This window comes from Lagopus leucura, unplaced genomic scaffold, assembly GCF_019238085.1.
Source record: "Lagopus leucura isolate 7727_CA_CO unplaced genomic scaffold, USGS_WTPT01 Super-Scaffold_100001, whole genome shotgun sequence".
Taxonomy (NCBI): Eukaryota; Metazoa; Chordata; class Aves; order Galliformes; family Phasianidae; genus Lagopus; species Lagopus leucura.
The window spans coordinates 90,591,604-90,609,969 of NW_024962262.1; the positions used below are offsets into that span (position 1 = coordinate 90,591,604).

General features: G+C 41.1%; 2 long non-coding RNA genes across 2 annotated transcripts; both read right to left on the bottom strand.

Annotated features, from left to right (window-relative positions):
- Positions 1–10,858: 10,858 nt before the first annotated feature.
- Positions 10,859–13,013, bottom strand: LOC122177284. Its single transcript, XR_006178036.1, has 3 exons — positions 13,000–13,013; positions 11,009–11,156; positions 10,859–10,906 (listed from the first exon to the last, which is right to left on the bottom strand). It is a non-coding gene; the product is annotated as an uncharacterized LOC122177284 (long non-coding RNA).
- A 2,821-nt stretch (positions 13,014–15,834) lies between these two features.
- LOC122177328 lies at positions 15,835–16,868 on the bottom strand. The gene is made up of 3 exons (XR_006178053.1): positions 16,777–16,868; positions 16,595–16,650; positions 15,835–15,865 (listed from the first exon to the last, which is right to left on the bottom strand). It is a non-coding gene; the product is annotated as an uncharacterized LOC122177328 (long non-coding RNA).
- Between the last annotated feature and the right edge of the window lie 1,498 nt (positions 16,869–18,366).

An 18,366-nucleotide genomic window follows, 5' to 3' on the forward strand; every position in this document is an offset into this window, starting at 1 on the left:
AGGGAGGGGCTGACAACGGGGTTGGTCAGGCACCAGGGTGCTCTGGGTTGCCTGAGCGCCTTTGCATTGGTGTATCGGCAACAGGTATGTACAGGCACCAGCGTCCCTTGATGGTGGATTCATCGGGCTCTTCAACCTGGCTATGGTACCTGTGAAGATAAACCCGAGCTCGGACAGTCCTCGGGGCACCTGCAAACCCTCGTACCAGTGGAACAGTGAGGCCATCAGGCAATTAAGATTATTAAAATATCTATGATGATAAATAAGCTCTCTCTGACAGATGTGCTACAGGCACTCATCTCAATAAATGACAGGAAGGAAGTCCAGACTCTCCACATTCCTTAGAATATGGCTATCCATCTTTTTCTCAGCTATGTATTTACTTTTGTTCTTGAAGCATCCTTCTTTTGCAGTGACAGTCTAACACAAATTAAACTGCTTTGCTTCTACAAACCCAGGCAGAAAAGAAGTACTCACATTAGTCTTCCAAGCATGCAAATTCTGTGTAATTTGCAGGAAATAAAGTGTTTTCTATTGAGCACAGACATTATCTTAACAATACACTTAAAACTCATTGTATTATAAGGTAAATAATTCTCCAAAACACTGATTGTCTGACAGATTGTTCATTCCTGTTAAGTCATTCATTCACATAAAGTCACCAGACATTCCATGCACTGAGCCCTGGTACTCAGTGCCCAGTGCTTAGCAGTAAATAATGCAAATCCCATTCCTGGATCAGAGTACCAATTTTAAATTTGACATGATTTAATTTTAGTTTATTTGCCTTAATTGCAGAAAGACCACTGTGCTAACAATAATTTTTCAAACCAGCTTGCAGGGACAGTTTCTTGGCTTGCTGAAGTCAATGTGAGAACATACTGCTGCCAAAAGCTGTGCTCCTGCTGTATCTCTTGCACCCTGCATTGATTATCATGCAACCACTGACCCAGCTGAGATTATTCAGTGTGCTGATCTGACCCAAATTACAAAGCAGTCATTTGATCTTTAGTGCCAGTGCAAGGAATGGAGTCAGTCTTGTCTGTCCCCTCCACAAGTGTGAGCTACCTGGGAAACGTCCTCCAAGGTCTTGAAGAAGCTAAAGATAGCAAATGACAAAATATAATGAAGAACAAAGAAAAGTAAAATGATTATATTCCTTTCCCTTTTCATGTGTTCCATAAATGTAGTACTCTGTAAAGCAGACTCAAGAGAAATTATTGTTTCAAAGGCACAGCTCTTTCAAAAAGACTGGCACGTAAAGTTATCCTTGGTGTCCTTGTTGGTTTCAGTCCTTAAGCATCTGGTCCACCAATGACTTGTAAATGAGCCCAAAGCTGACTTTGGGACATCACCAAAGGCATCTCAGTCTTCTTTCTGAACTCATCCACTGGGCCTGCTCAGTGTTGTTTGGGCTCACCTGCTTCTCCCAGCCATCCTGTCCTGCAACCCCCCAGTGACAGGTATTTCCTTTCTGTGTAAGCTGCTGATTTGTGCCTTGGTGTCTTTTTTATTTTTTTATTGTTCAGTTGGTTTCACAGTGATAGGAAACTGTTCATTCATACTAGTCAATATTTGCAGAGTAAAAAATTAATTGGAAGCTTTGCTCATGTAGGTATCAAAAAGCTTGTATTAAGCCAAGGTTTCCCATGTAATCATGGTGTCCATACGGCAAAGCTGTCATCTCTATATACTTAGTAAAACAGAAAGCTTCAGCACTCTTTATGCAGGCTTATGGAATGATGTGTTAATCTACTCCCATTAACAAGACAGCAAATTCCCAGTTGATTACCCAATTCAAATTAAGCACATGTAATCTCCCTGTGACACTCACAATGGTGTTAGCATAATGCATAGAGAAAGAGGCGGGATGAAGTCAGTGTGCTCAGGAGTGCTCAGCTTCCAACATTAATGTCATTTAGGCACTCTGAATTTTAATATGGGTCATTAACACCCAGCTCCTGTAATCACTGCTTTAAAGACTGCGGCTCCTTAATTGTCACTCTCCTACACGCTATACAAAGAGCATAGGCCATGTTACAGGTTTTCCAGTTCGTGGCAGGATATGGGAGTCCCATCAGAGTCCACCATGGAGGTGTACCTTATGGGCTGTAGTAGTGGCTTGAAAGACAGAGGTCTGTTCAGATTGAAATGTAAGAGACAAAATATGGTGTAACACAAAAGCCGTATAAAAGATTGCTGTAAAATGTGCACAGGAGGATAGAGAAGGCAGTAAGCAGACAGCCTGGTGTAACAGCACCTGACATTAGCTCTCACACATTGTAACTTCCCTGTTTGTTTTATAACCCCAATGCACCTCTTCATATCCATTTGGCTTTCCCAGCTCCCACCTTGCAGCTTTACTTCATCCATGCTTTAAAAAATATCACTGTCTTGGTGAACAACTCAAAGCCTTCACAGCAGTCTTCTGCTCCCAACTGCTCTTTGGAGGCATATCTGAAAACTCATAACTTTTTTTTTGCCAGTTTATATGCCAAGGTAAAGATAAAGAAGATAAAGAACCTGTCCCAAATCAGTGAAAAAAATATATATATCAATTTTTACCTTTGATATTTAGGGTTTGATGTTCTGTTTCTAAAGGATTTTCTGGGACAGAAAATTATTTGTGATCTGCATGTCTTTTCAAGCTCTTCAATAAAGATATTAAGATTAAAAATAATTGGCTCTTAGATACTGTTTTTATCAGTAGATCTTTGAATGCCTTACTAGGGAATTAAACTTTGGTAGTAATTACAAACTTAGTGCTTCTCTGACTGGGATTAAGAATCAGGTAGACTACGTTCACATATATTATCCACAACTCAAATAGTCTGTTACCCTAGAAGTATGGTTCCGTTTAAGTATGTTCTCTAATTACCACACAAAATTAGAGAGAAGTGGGAGGCTCTGGGGAAAAAATTACTTGCATTCTTCCCTCATGCCCTATAGCATGCATTGAAGCTGCACCACAGCTCTTTTTCTGAGGTTTGTTTTAGAGACAATCCGCAGAATGGATGAAATGTCTGAGACCACTCTACACTTCATGCCTCTGCATGAAAAAAATGGCAGTAGTGATCAATGCACTTAAAGGCCTTGAGTGCTATGGATAGTCTCAGTTTACAGAATCACAGAATCACAGAATTGCAGGGGTCGGAAGGGACCTCTGAAGATCAGTGAGTCCAACACCCCTGCTAAAGCAGTTCAGTACAGCAGGTCACACAGGTAGTTGTCCAGATGGGTCTTGAATGTCACCAGAGAAGGAGACTCCACAGTCTCTCTGGGCAGCCTGTTCCAGTGATCTGTCACCCTTACTATAAAGTTCTTCCTCATGTTAGTACATAACTAACTGTGTTGAAGTTTTAGGCCATTACTCCTTGTCCTATGACTACGAACCACTGAGAAGAGGCTGGCCTCATCCCTTTGCCTCTCACCTCCCTTTATATACTTAGAAACATTTATCAGATTCGCTCTCAGTCTTCTTTTCCTCAGCCTGAACAGACTCACGTTAGTCAGCCTTACCTCATACAGAAGATCCTCCAGGCACTTTATCATCTTCGTTGCCCTCCCCTGGACTGACATTCTTGGACAGAAGGCATGCTGCTCATGGCCAATCTGTTGTTCACCAGAACACCCAGGTCCTTCTCTGCAGAGCTCCTCTCCAGCAGGTCATCCCTTATCCTGTACTGATGCATGCGGTTATTCCTCACTATGTGCAAAACACTACCTTTTGTTAAACCTTGTCAGGTTCCTCCCTGCTCAACTCTCCAATCTGTTAGATCTTGATGAATGGCACAGCCTTCCGATATGTATGAAAATACTTAAGTACAAACATCTGGACTGGCGTTTGTGCTGTACTACATTTTCTACTCTTTTTGTTCCTCAGGTTGATACTTACATCTCTTTTTGGTACTGACACTATTTCCTTATGCCTGTAAGTCTGTGATTCTCTGTGAATATTAGAAAGCTACAGAGGAGGAGAAGGACCACCACTGGTCAGGGGAGGTGGCTGCCTTTTGTATTGCTCACATTGCCTGCAAAGGATACAGGAAACAGTGATAAGCCAGACCTGGTCAGAAGTTGTTTGGCTGTCCTTCTTTTGGCTTGCTGATCCTCTGGAGAGGACAAAGCAGCCCTAGCCTCATACAAAAAGGCCAGCTTTCCTGGCTCACCACAATAAATGCTAAACATCGCTGCCCCAGTTCATGGGCTTGTGTTCTGATTGGGTTTGTGGGCTGAATTCAGCCACCCAACAGTAGCAGAAAGTGATTTAGTCACAGCCTAAAAAATGGCTTGTCAGAAAGCCAGCCATATTCTCTCTTCCCCACGAGTTTCTCTACAGTTTGGCAGTATCTCAGCACAGCCCCAGCCCTCATTCCCACCACTTAGGATTTGTAGGATCGTGTCTCAGCAGCACTATTGACCGATGGGCTGGTGGTAAATAAATGTATCCATACGGTAGTTGAAACAGACTGGTCTGTGATGTTGAAGGACACATTACATGCAAAGATATTGGCACAGAAATTTTTTTAGTAGCTTACTTTAAAAGAAATTTTTCTTCTTTTTATTTTATTTCACTTTTGTAAACAAATAATATTTCCAAGCCATTCTATGATTTTATGTTTAGAATCCATCATCATTCACTTTGCTGAGGACTGGAAATAATATTCCAGAGAAAGTGCAAAGGGCATTTGGTGGAACACTTGCATTTTTGGCCTACAACTGATTGGTAGGCAAATATGCTCTTATCAAATTAAAGAACATTAGAAGAAAGAGAGGATATTAGGAAATATCTATTAAGATGTTCCAGCAAGCCAGTCTGCACGGCAGTCTGGGATAGTGATAAACCTTTTGCCTCTTTGATGCTAATGAAAAAGCTGACAATACTAAGTGGCTTAGCAGCAGCCCAGTCTGCTTCTGTCGTGACTGAGTGAGGCCTCAGTCTTCTGTATCAAGAACTATCTCTGTACCACAAAAATCATCTTTAATCTATTTATAGGCAGGTATTTTTCCCTTTCCTAATACAGCTAAGCTGCCTGCATTTAAGATCAATGCTGCCAAAGGGACATATTCCTGCTTTCTCAAGGTACTGCTGTGTTCATGTCCTCCAAAACAATAGCTTTGATATGTGGCTACGTGACTACATGGTATTTGCAGAACTGCCACAGCACTTACAGTGCTCAGAGGTTGTACCCTCAGAGGTGCGTGTTGTGTTGTTGAGGCTCTGCAGGAATTCATTGGTAGAGTCATTCAAATCTGTATAAAAGGAGAAATATCATTAAATTATTGTAACAGCCTCTATGCAGCTGCTTCATTAGGCTTAAGTGGGGATATTTTATGTCATTCACTTTTTCCTGATGCAAACAACAAATGCGGTAACAGAGATACCTGAAAGTCTTTAGTATAACTGCTGGTTTATAGATCAAAGAAAAAAAGATCCCACCATTTAAATGATGTAAAACAGTAGCTAGACAGAGCCAGGAAAATCTCTAGTTCTCTCGTGAGGTGCTGGCTCTGTCTGAGATTAAGCACTCATACAGACACATGTATATAGTAGGTTGTTTTTTAATACATGTGCACGTGTGCATGTATACGTGTACTCTATCTATGGATATTTTCATAAATATGCATTATAAATCCCTACCTACTATATATATGTATATATGCACTCAAGCATGTATGAATGCTCTATTACAATCAGAAAAAAATCAATTCACTTTTAGGGCACTCTAAAAATTCACTGAGAGCTTTTTATGTTAATTCAATTTAAATTTCCTTTTTGCCTTGCTTATCAGGTATTAAATTCTGCAGGGATAAGCATGGCAGACCTGTCATTTAGGAAAGGAAAAAAAGGAAAAAAAAAAAAAAGGACATGGAAATCTCATAACACAGTGCTCTATACAGCACGCCAACAAATGCAACGTATCATTATTTACATAATGGATTGTGTTGCAGCCTCAGAGGATTTAACTAATAGCAGTAATCCCTGCTGTAGGAGCCTGGTGGCCCCAGTGGGACACTCTGGAGCTCACTGCTGTGCCTCAGCAGGTGCCCCAGTGCATTATGTATGCCCTGAAACCGTTCTCAGTTGTAGCTCCCTTGCTGAGGACCTTCCAGGGCTGTGGCTCTGCTGACTGCCAGGCAGATGTGGGTGTGGGAAAGAGGGCAAATGGAGCAGCAAATGGAACCTCCCTCTTTTAATGAAACTGCAGTGAGCAAGGTGTGAAAGAGCAGGATCATGAAGCATGAGGTGCTGTCACAAGGTTTTGCCCGAAATGCATGGTTGTAGGTTATACTCTGGTAAAGAGGCAGCAGTGTGCTGCCAGTATATTCAGGAATAGGAAAGTGGCTGCTTGGTTTGCGCTTCAGCCAGAAGAGATCTGCCATACAATTACAACAGCACATAGACAGCTTCTGCCTGTCCTGAAAGCACAAACCAAGATGTTAAGAAATTAGTTAATTTCTGGCATTCTGCTGCTAAATAGAGGCTTTCTGAAGAGAAAGATCTGTGAAAAAATGTCCACCCCCACCTTTTTTTCATTCATTAGTCTTTAATGAGGCTGTTTTCCAGTGCTATATTAGCCAGCCTTTATAGCCCCACATTAGCTCATGATTTCATTGCTGCTCCATGATTTTATTTAGCTTCTCCAATAATTTATTTCATCCATAAACTACCCTCAGTACTCACTGCATTTGCCTAGCAACTTTCCTTACTTTAATATTATTAAATTAAATATATTTAATAAAAACAGTATACTCAAATGTTTTTCCTTTCTCTCTCACTGCTGCAAATCCTCAAGGGATTGGAAGACTCAAGTCTTTGTTTTCTAACTCAGTGCAGGGGAATGCTTCGGTGGAGCATTAAAGTGCTAGTACGTATGATACCACCCAGTGTTTGGTCTCTGCTTGGACACAACTTCACCATGTTCAGTAATTATTTTTGGGTGGCAATGTGATGACTATCAAACAGCAACTAAACATAAGCACAGCAGTTGTCACGTGCTTAGCAAAAGCGTTACAAGCTGAGGGCTATATAACGCTGCGTACCTACTACTGCATTTTTTGCAAGAGACTCCTGATTAACACAGATGTGCAAACCAACACTAAATTTGTGCCACACTTGCACTTTGCAGTACCTGTAATTATCTTCATAACTCCCCTGTTACAGTCCGATCAGGCAAAGAAGATGCATCATCTACTCACGTGCTGCTATCTCCCTCTCTCTGAACACTGTGGTGCTAATACAGCTTTTTGTCTATAGGGTAGAAATCATAGAATCACAGAATGGCCTGGGTTGAAAACAACCACGATGATCATCTAGTTTCAACCCCCCTGCTGTGTGCAGGGTCACCAACCAGCAGACCAGGCTGCCCAGAGCCACATCCAGCCTGGCTTTGAATGCCTCCAAGGATGGGGCATCCACAGCCTCCTTGGGCAACCTGTTCCAGTGTGCCACCATGCTCTGAATGAGAAACCTCCTCCTAATATCTAACCTAAACCTCCCCTGTCTCAGTTTAAAACCATTCCCCCTTGTTCTATCACTATCTACCCTCGCAAACTGTCATTCCCCCTCCTGTTTATTTGCTTCTTTCAAATATTAGAAGACCACAACGAGGTCTCCCTGGATCCTTCTCTTTTCCAAGCTAAACAAGCCCAGTTCCCTCAACCGTTCCTCATAGGAGAGGTGCTCCAGTCCTCTGATCATCTTAGTGGCCCTCCTCCGGACCCGCTCCAAGAGCTCCAGGACCTTCCTGTACTGGGAACCCCAGGCCTGGAAGCAGTACTGCAGATGGGGCCTCACAAGAGCTGAGTAGAGGGGGACAATCACCTCCTTCACCATGCTGGCCACTCTTCTTTTAATGCAGCTCAGAACATAATTTCTCCTATTGAAAAACACACATGCTTGCAATAATTGTTGAGGATCCTATCGCTTGCTCTTTATTTTTTCCTCTTTCTTCCCCAGAGATGTCAAATCCATAGTAAACTACTACCTGAAATTTTTGCATCCCTCAGGCACCACCACAGAAAGCTATGTCTGGTTCTAAAGGTCTGTCACAAGCTTGAAATGCCAAATGAGTGTAGTGAAATGGATGAATTAACTTCAGGTCGTTAAGCCTGGATTGCTGGTTTCACCCAAGTTTCAGCTGAAACTCAAAACTATGAGCATTTTGGCTCTTTTCAACATGGTATCAACTAACTGCAATAAACAAACATACATAAATCTGCATTTAGACAGGGTCTTACCTGCTCTAATGGGATGAAACTGTTTTCCCAACTAACAAAGAGAAGTTTTGAGGAAGTTAGCACAGAGGATTCACACCTATGATGTCTGGTGCTATCAACTTATTTAACATTTTCCTTTAATCTTCCTTTGAAGCAGTAAGTATTCTAGAGCTAAATATTTGCCTGATAATCAAACACAGACAGATGGTGGATAGCAAGTAGACTTCTATTCGCCCATGGGGATTATTTCACATTTACTAAAAGGAGACCATCTTTCCTAACACCTGTCCCGTTTTTGGAAAAGTACCATTTCGCTATCTGAACAAACTGGAGAAAGTGAAATGTAGCTTTATCTTAGCCTGGACATCTCTAGACTCAGAGACCAAGCTGTGAATTTAAGAGCCTTGGTTTTGTCTCCCCTCCTCCTCCCACCTATTTCTGTGCACTGTTCCCTTGTACTAATTCCCAGCTGTCTCTTTGTTTTCATTTAAAATCTTGCAAAATAACAAGAGCTGAAACAACACCCTTCCTTACAGGCTTAGATTTAGCAAGCTCAGCTGCAGCCCAAGGGGTCTGACCGAGAGGACCATAGTGGCACTGGTATGGGAACCAAGAGGAAGCCAGAGACATGCAGCATTAACCCGTGGTCAGCAAAGTGCTGGTGCCACATGTCATGGATGCTGGTTAAAAGACAGCTGTCCCTGAGGCTATTTATAGCAGAGAAATGGCTCAGCTCTGCCTTGTACTATGACTTTGACATTGTATCTCCTCAGCCAGTGATGATATACAACCATTTGCATTGTGTATTTATAGTCTTAGGCAATTTATAGGCAAAATTTTTCTCCCTTAGTGACCCACTGGCAGCCAGGTCTCTGCTTTAGGGATTGAGGAAGGCAGACTGAGAAGAACCCAGATTTAATTTCAGTGCTACTGCAGTCTGTGTTCATATTGTGGTATGTATACACACACACGTATATATTTATGTATATACATATGCACACAAATATAGCCTCTTCATTCCCCAAGGCTTTGTAAGAAGGGATTCAGCTCTCAAGCAGTACTCTGCTGGGTCAGAATCAAGTCTTTTGCTCAGTTTCTTCTGCCAGTACTGTGACACACACTGCCAATTGCATTGCTCACCCAGGTCTGGGTAAGTATTGCTGCAGCATAATAGAGATTTCTTTAAGTGAATCTTACAGGGTTGAATTGCATGGGTGAAGGTGGACACTCAATATCTCACAGGCTCATGAAAGTCAGCCTGTTGCGATCCATTTTGTTTGGAGAATAAGGCTGTGGTAGACACTGCAGACTATATTTACTCTTGGCATGGCCACTGTGCTGCTATGGAGGGAAGGGCAACGCTCAGCATTTCCTTGTGCTGCCCATGCTGCCATTCTGCATGTGCCATTTGTCTCCAGAATGAGAGATTCCAATCCTTTTATTCACAATGAAGCAACAGGGAAAGCATTTTGGCCGAATTTGTTACCCTGTGTCATGGAAAAGGGAGCCAAGCTTGCTCAACTTGTGAAATTTAGAGAGCCTGAAGATGTAGGCTGGTCCTCTAAAGAAACACAGATTGAACAGTATCTCTTTTAGTTAGTAGAGTGTTTCAAAAATATTATGAATAAATAAAAAACCTCGGATGAGTATAGATCAAAGAGCTTGCAGCAGGCACTGAGTAAACAAGGACTTTGTGGCAGGAGCCTGCTGTCAGGGTGACAGGTTAAATGCTCAAAACATATCCCATAAATTCAGCAGGCGATCAGTGACAGTTAAGGTTATTAAAGCAGACCCTTTCACATGGATTGGCTGTGCATTACCGATTTGTTCTTAAGCATAGAGTTCAGTTTAACAGCTGTGAGGTGGATGACGTAAATGCTGGTGGTGCTCTTCAGACTAGACAGGGCCTTTCCAAAAGTGGGCCTGGGGACACACCATGGCTGTGTAGGTCTGGGTGCTCTCAGGTTGTTGTGGCTCTTCCTTTCAATTGCAGAAAACAGTTTAATGTGGCTATCCCTATGCTTCCTCTAGTAAAGCAGCAGCACTTACCCCATAATTAATGAATGGGGACGATTTGTTACTGTCAGGTCAAAATAAAAAAAAGAAAAAAAAAAGAGGGATTTAAAATTCTTTTCTGTCACAGGCACCTCTCCATCATAATAGGATAAATTTATTTATAGATTTATAGGGTTTCTATTCCATTTTATAAAAACTATAAGAATAACATCTGATATTCAGCAAGCCATTTTACATGCTGTCGTAGTGTGACAGAGCTTTAGCAAGATTTGTTAGCTCTCTTGCTAAATGATTTCACAGCTCACAAATTCCCATCCAAAAGCACTTCAGGTACCGCCAGTGCTGGGCATGCTGACCTCTCACTGGTATGCCTCTGGCTCTGTGTACATGGCATTTAAGTACAGGTCAAGCAAAAATCATACCTCTATTGAATGAGTAATAAGGAAGGCTTTTAAAATTTTTCCTTACCTGAGCTAGTCATGACAGCTGATTGAAGTACTGAATTTCCAAGGTCTATGACAAATCAAAGCAAACACCTCTACTAAGGGCGAAAAGTGTATTTATTCATCTTTTTTTAAAAAAGAGGATCATTCAAGGACTTAAAGGTGAGAGAGAGTGCATCACGCTTAATTTCCAAGTAATCTTCCGATGCACAACCCAGCCAGGTGGTCTGGAAAGAAACAAGCAGCAGCTGAAGTAACAGGGCTATGCAACTCCTAGGGAAGGCTTTGGGGCTAAAGGGTCTGAAGCTCCTGGAACCTCCAGTATGTACCTCATTTAAAGAGAAGCAGTGATCTACCTGGTTTTATCCTATACAAACAGATGTGTCTTATCAGCATGCCGGTTGAAATAGCATACATGACTTGCTGGTGGTGGCATCTGCATGGCTCCATCCACAAGCCATCCTGGCAGCCGCAACTCTGGCAGGAAATGTAAAGGCACTGCATTGAAAAGGGCTCACTGAGTCCTCAAAGAAGTGGAGAAAAATAGTTTGGTTTCTTACAATCCAAGGGCTGTTCACCAGTCAGCCAAAGACAGCAGAGATATTGTCCTTCCCAAGTAGCGTTTACATCCCAAGTAAGAGGAGGCTTATGGAGAAAAATGCACTTTTTTCCTTGCTGTTTATCAACAGCACTTCTCTAACATGCTCACATGACCCACCACTGAAACACAGCTGTATCCTGGACAGAGCAAAGCCAACTACCCAAGGAAAGCCATCTCAAAAGGACTTCCCTTCAGGGGTAAGGAAAACAGTTCACTTACCTGCAATAAGCTGAAAATAAGATGAACTTGTGGAGGCAGAGCATAGATTTGTCATATTTACACAAATTAAGAAACATTTTATCAGTTCCTCAATTAGGTAGAAGTGTTGAGGATGTTGGTTGTTTCCTTAAACAGAATGTTGAACCATTAGTAGAGATGTTTTTAATTACCAGCTCAGTGCTGAAAGAGCTATATTCAAATGCCAGCTAAAGTGTCAGGAATAACAAAGGCTAAGGTTTAGTTATGTCTGGGTTTAGCTATGGTGGATTACATCACCAGACTATCTCTTCATTGTATTTGCTCTGAAGTCATAGCAGCAGAAAAGGATACCTTACTGTGCAATGCAAACAGAAGGATACCTTACTGTTGCAAAATCATTTCTCTAATAGCTTTAAAAATTATAGATGCACCCCTAAGATAACCCAAGTTATTTTGTTTTCTAATTTGTTCTACTTTTCTGAAGCCATTGTGGTAAACGCTTGGGATAAGTCTTCATTATTTTCTTTGGGGGGGGGGGGGGGGGGGATGAACAGTAGTACTTAAAAGAAGTGAGGCTTTGTTTAAAAGAAAAAAGGCTGAAAGTTTGGTTTGGGATTTGTGTCACACTGTGCATTAATATGGCACCATCACAGAACACTGCCAAGAATTATTGTAATTTCCCTCCTTTCTGTCACGTCTAAATACATTAACATTTTTATACAGAGTGAAGCTATCTTAGTATAGCCCACAGGCAAGAATGTAGACTTCTTTAATTGATGGCTTTCTCATTTGAGGACATTTCTACTAAACTGCAAATTGTGTGAAATGAGTCATTTTGGAGAAAAATGATCATTTATCTTTCATCCCTCTGAAGCCATATTTTGAGGGGACTGAGCTTTGGTTTTCAATACAGTCTTCGCTAAAAAACATACTGATTGGTCTATCCACAGCCGAAAGTGAATACAGGTGCAAGCAGTTACCAGCTTACCTGGTGCACCAATAAAGGCTGCTCAGAGTCCAGCAGTTCAATTATATTGTTAATGTGCAAAGAGCATACACGTTAGAAGAAAAAAAAAAAAGGTTTAACTGTGCATTTACACCTGAATATGAGGCATGCACAAGAGGGTGCTAAAGGAAGCCAGTCTGCGCTTTTTGCCAGCCACACTGCAGGATTACTCACTGAGAAATGCATAGTTAGAACAGATCACCAGTGCTGTGTAGCTAAGTGAGGGTACTTTTGGATATGGGAATTGCAGCAAGATACTTCTTAACAACAGCAAGCATCTTTTGTTTGTGTAGAAGTTTCTTCTTAGCTAGTTGACTTTACTTAGGTGTTTTTGGCAGGTTTCTTTGCTCATGTAGAGACTTGAGCTAAGAAATCTGCCAGAAAATAAGTTCAAGCTGTGTGACGCGTACAATACTTCCATACAGTTACCATTTATTCTGCATTTCAAATAACAAAGTATATATGTGTTTAGTGTTCTTAACATTTCAGATGTGTCTTATCTATGAAAGACTCACCAAAGGAAACAAATATTTGTTCTGATGAAATACTCCATATTTCATTCCCAAGGAAGGAAAAACAGGCATACACACGACAAAATCATATGTGGCTGGTGGGTGCCTTGTAACATCAAGCACAGATCTGATGATAGAAACCTTCACTGTCTTGTGAGTGTTTTTGTTCAACAGACATTTCTGGAGAAGAAAAAACAAACAAACACATAAAGCAAAGCTGCAAATCCCTTTCACTGCACTTTAAACTATAAATCAAAATGGTGCTAAATGCTGTTACTGAAAAGCAAGCTCATATGGCTGAAAGTTTCTTGGCTGAGATGCTATCCAAAGTGGTAACCCAGATGGATATCTGCATGCTCCCACTGGCAGGAGTGGTTTAGCAACCAATGCTTTTGCTGTTAATTATTTCTGTGGTTATGTCATTGATCTATTCATGAGCTTTTTACGTCCAGGCCACTCTGTCAGGTTTTTCTTGGTCCATGTACCACACAGTGCTTGGCTTGGGAAACACCTTTCTCACTATGCAGCTCATGTTAGGCTGTAGGGCAGTAAAAGCCAATTGTTAGCCTCCAGCATTTCTCACTCGTCTTCCACTGCTGATATCCACAACAGACAGAGCCTCTCCTACAAATTTACCATCCTGCTTGGCAAGGAAGCACTTCCTTCCTCTTTATTTACTGTGTTTCTTCTCCTGCCATATTTCTCATTGGAGACATAACCGAAGGAAAATCAAGGGACACCCTCATCACTACTTGGGGCCAGGCTGAACAGTGGGCTTCCACATCCTTCAATTCAATACCTCAGGGACAAACACCATATGGAGAAACACTACTAGTAGTAATGGGCACAGTGCAGGGCCAAGAATGAGACGCTTCCTGATTACCATGCAACTCCTACCTTTGTTAGTTGTACAAGGAGACAAATTCCATGAAAAAAGCCACCTAGTACACTGATGCACTGAATACACAAAATCAGATACCTTCCTAGAGTGCATCATATATAAGAGGTTTCTGGAAATCACAAGAAATTGCGCGCTGTAGATGCAGCAGTTCTGGTTGTATGCCAATTGCTCCAAATAAATAAATAAATAAAAATAAAAAATCTGTTCTTGTACTCTCTTTACTTTCTCCTTAAGCAGTAAAGGGGAAGGACTGGAGAGATTCCAAAATCAAGGCTGGATGAATTGATGCGTACTAGCAGGGTGGGAGATCTTCATACTGCCTGGATGTTCCTAATTACATTTACTTAGCAGCTTATGATACTAAGAGGAATTGCTTTTTTCCTCTAAACAAAGACATTCATACTATTACTCATGCAGCACAAAGACCTTTGCACTCACAATCAAAGAAAGTGGTATACACTTTTAGCTGAAAGCAAGTTCGATATATTGCAGGCAGCACAAGGCAGTCATTCCGTATGAAGACTGGAACTACCCAACTGAAAATCTGTCTTGGTAAACAGTCATTGAACTCATAGCATAATTGCTTTCTTCTTTTTTTTCTGTTAATTTCTTGTTGTTCATAATATTTTTATAGATGTTTACTATGAAGAAATATAAATCTGCCATCCAAAATAGATTTAAACCTAACAATAAAGTGTAGAAAACAGACTGAAAAGAGTGAACGTTTATTTGGAGGTGAGGAACAAATACTCTTGAAAGGTTTCCTATCATCTGGTCCCAGGATAGCAACATCCCTTGCTCTGCTCAGCAGGGCAGTGCAAACAAGTGCTTGCAGTGTCCAACACCAAAATTGAAAATAAGTCACCAGGAAAATTACAGTGGTTCTGCAGAACTGCCTGAGCATGCCTTGTCTGAAAAGGCATGGATATGGACAATACAAGGGTCTGCCTGTTCACAGACACTCTTTTTGAGGAGAAATTTCTTAATTTGGGATGTTCGCAGATCAAAAGCTTCAACCTGGATGTAGGCAATTGGAAGCAAAGCATCATAACAAGAGCAGCTTGCTAGTCAGTCTTAAGGGCTAGAAATATGTTTTGTGCTAAGTACAGCTGGCACAGTACAACAGACTTTCCATTTAGGTTTTGCTGTTATGAAGCAGATGATAAAAGAAAGTCTCCAAAGTATACACCCAAGTAAGTGTTCAGCTCTAAGTAAGGATCCTCAAACTTGGATCTAGTCACTCCATAGATATTTGATTGCTTCAGCTGTGTTGTGCTTGTAGCATGATACATTACACCTGGCAAGACCATCACTTTCTCATAGACACTGTAGGCAACTTGGGAACAGCCCAAAGCTTCAACCCTGAGTCAGAGTAGCACCGCATCCGCTTGAAATTCATGGCAAGAACACAGAGGAACTGTTGCCCAAAATGAATGTTCCAGGGGAATCTCTTGATCAGTCCTCATTTCTATGATGCTGAAGCTCATCTCAGAGTCAGAGATGAAACACTGCCAAATTTTACTAGAAAATGCAGTTGGTAGTGACAACCAAAAATACACCTGCTTGTCCAAAGCCAGAATTGGTGATGTTCATGTTATTCCTTGCAGCCCCAGTCATGGTGGCAAATGATCTGCTCAATCTCTCCTGGAGCTTTCAGGCTCTCACTATGAAGAAGGGTTTCCCAATGTCTAACCTAAATCTTTCTTGCACAGTCTTTTCCTTCTTCAGGAGTCTATATGCATGCATCAGAAAGGCTATTCCATTCACCTTTCGCTGCAACCTTTCACAGAGGTGAAGAATCATAGCCTAAGGAAAAAAAATCTGAGAAGTGCAAAGAATATAAGTTTTAATTCTTTCCCCAGCAGATTTTGTTTAGAATCCTCATTTTTCATAATCAACAAGAATGGTTAACGTGGTCCAAGGTGTTTGCTATTTACCTTTCTGAGCCTGCCAGTTTCTTCACATTGTCTGCAATCCAAAATGGCAATGAGAACATTTCCTTGGAAACTTTCTACAGTTGGAACATAGCCATTAAAATGTTGTAAGTTTTTACTTGAAACTTAAAATAAAACATAAATTTTGTGACATAGGAGTTTCCACATCCTAATGTGACAGATATTGCAAAAGAAGAATTGTTGTTTTTTAGGAAAAAACAGTGGCATTTTCTGACTAGCTGGCTGTAAATCATATTTAATTCAAGCCCAAGGAAAGGACCACCCTCAAATGATTTGTATTCTTTGTCTTGCTTATTCATCAGAAGCTTGACTAGCTACTGTGCCCCTGATTCCTTACCTTTCCTTCCCCATGCAATATTATTCCCTTGGATAAATACCATGATTTCCATTGTTTCGTTTTTGTTTCAAAAAGTCATATATACCTTGAGTAAATAGCTACTTCCTAACCTAAAAATAAATAACTGAACATGAAGCTAAAGCTCTACAATTTCCATTGTGTCTCTAGAGAGACCTGCAGCCCCCTGCATGACCACTGACCACTCGCAGCCTCTCCATCCCATCCTAGAGCCTTCCCTGGGGCTAATGCAAGGTCAGACATTACCACACCATGGAGAATCCCTCAGCTAGCTCCCATTTGTGTTCACAGAAGCAGAATACTGCTATAGGGACAGGAATTGCTCAGAAGCAGGGATGTGAGTCATGGACAGCAGCTAAGTGACTTGCAGCTGCTGTATGAGCTCACCATTTGCAAGGTACCAGCAGAGCCCTCCCGTAGGCCAGTCAAAATTGCAGGGTAGGCTGGAAAGCAAACAGAAATGTATTAATGAAATAGGTACTGAAGGTCACAGTAACAACTTCTAATAATACTTAATGGCCTTGTTTTGTAAAAAGAGTGCAAATTAAATCCTATATACACCCACGTACCTGGCAAAATAAAAGCTTGCATACTCCAATTTGAGGTCAAGGAAGTGGTTTAGAAGCATATATCAGCAGCTACTACCGTAAGACCTATGATGCATTTCCCTACCTTTCAAAGTATGTCTGGATGGCTTTATTAAAGCTAGCTAAAACCATCCTGCTATCACAGCTGATAGCAGGGCATCAGTTTGACCTGTTGGTTCCTCCAGGTGTTTGCCTATCAAAACCAGCTGCAAAAGCTTTAGCCATTGCCTGCTGTCCCCCAAAATGTCTGTTGATGGTGAGTAACCAACTTCTCCTGTTCTAATATTTGGGCAGTTGTATGACAGTGTCACACCACAGACACTTCCTGATTGGCCAAGAAGCCCAAACTTCATCTTTGCATCAGAGCAGCACATTTTTGATGACCACAAGGAATGGAAGATGTGTGTTATTATTTTATTTTGTTTGCACAGTATTTCTGTTCCAGGCACAACTGACTGCATAGATACAAGCTATCAGGCACCATAAGCCTTTATTTTCCAGGCATTTCTGATTTAGCCATTGGTTTGCAGCTATGTTGAATGTTAAGTAAGAACTGCTGAAACTGTGGTAACAACATGTCTCAAAAGCCTTGAATAAATCATGTTTCTGACCCCTTTTGAGTCTTAAAACTGGACTGGAAACAAGTGAAGACCCTGTATTACTTAAGAGATCTGGAATTCTTTCTCTTTCCAACATAAGTCTTGTATAATTCTCCACAATTAATATAATTTGCTTTTCTCCTTTTTTTCTAACCCTGTTAACCCATAAAGGGTCACCTCAGTTCTTTACTTTCCTCCCTGAGGTAATGAGTTCAAGTTTCACTGACATTTTTTACAACTAATCCACCTAGGACTCTTTCTTCTTCTAATTTCTACTTTTCTACCTAGTGTTACTGACTGGTTATGCCTGGATTGACTTATTGGTGTGGTTTAACCCAGCAGGCAGCTAAACACCATGCAGCCTATTGATCACTCCCTCTCCTCCCAGCAGAATGGAGGAGAGAATCAAGGAAAAAAGTAGAACTTGTGGGTTGAGATAAAAACTATTTACTAAGACAGAAAAGAGAAAGAGAAATAATAGTAATGATAATTATATATATATGTATATATGTTTACAAAACAAATGATGCACAATGCAATAGCTCACCACCCACCGACTAGCCAGTCTCCAAGCAGTGGCTGCCCTCCCTGACCAACTCCCCTAATTTTTATAGTTTTTACCACATGATATCAGATGATATGGAATATCCCTTTGTTCAGTTTAGGTCAGCTTTCCTGGTTCTGTCCTCTCTAACCTCCCTGTGCCCCCCAGACCTCTAACTGGCAAGACAGCATAAAGACCTGAGAAACTAGAATGTTCTTGGTTCTGTATAGCACTGCTCAGCAACAACTAAAACATTGGTGTGTTATCAACATTGTTTTTCCCCTTAACCCTAAACTTTGCATCACACCACATGCTGTGAAGAATATCAACTCTGTCCCAGCTGAAACCAGAACACCTATATTTAATAATCATGGCCTTGTGTTTTTCTGAACTTAGGGTACATTTTGGGTGGAGTTTCCTTTTGTTTTC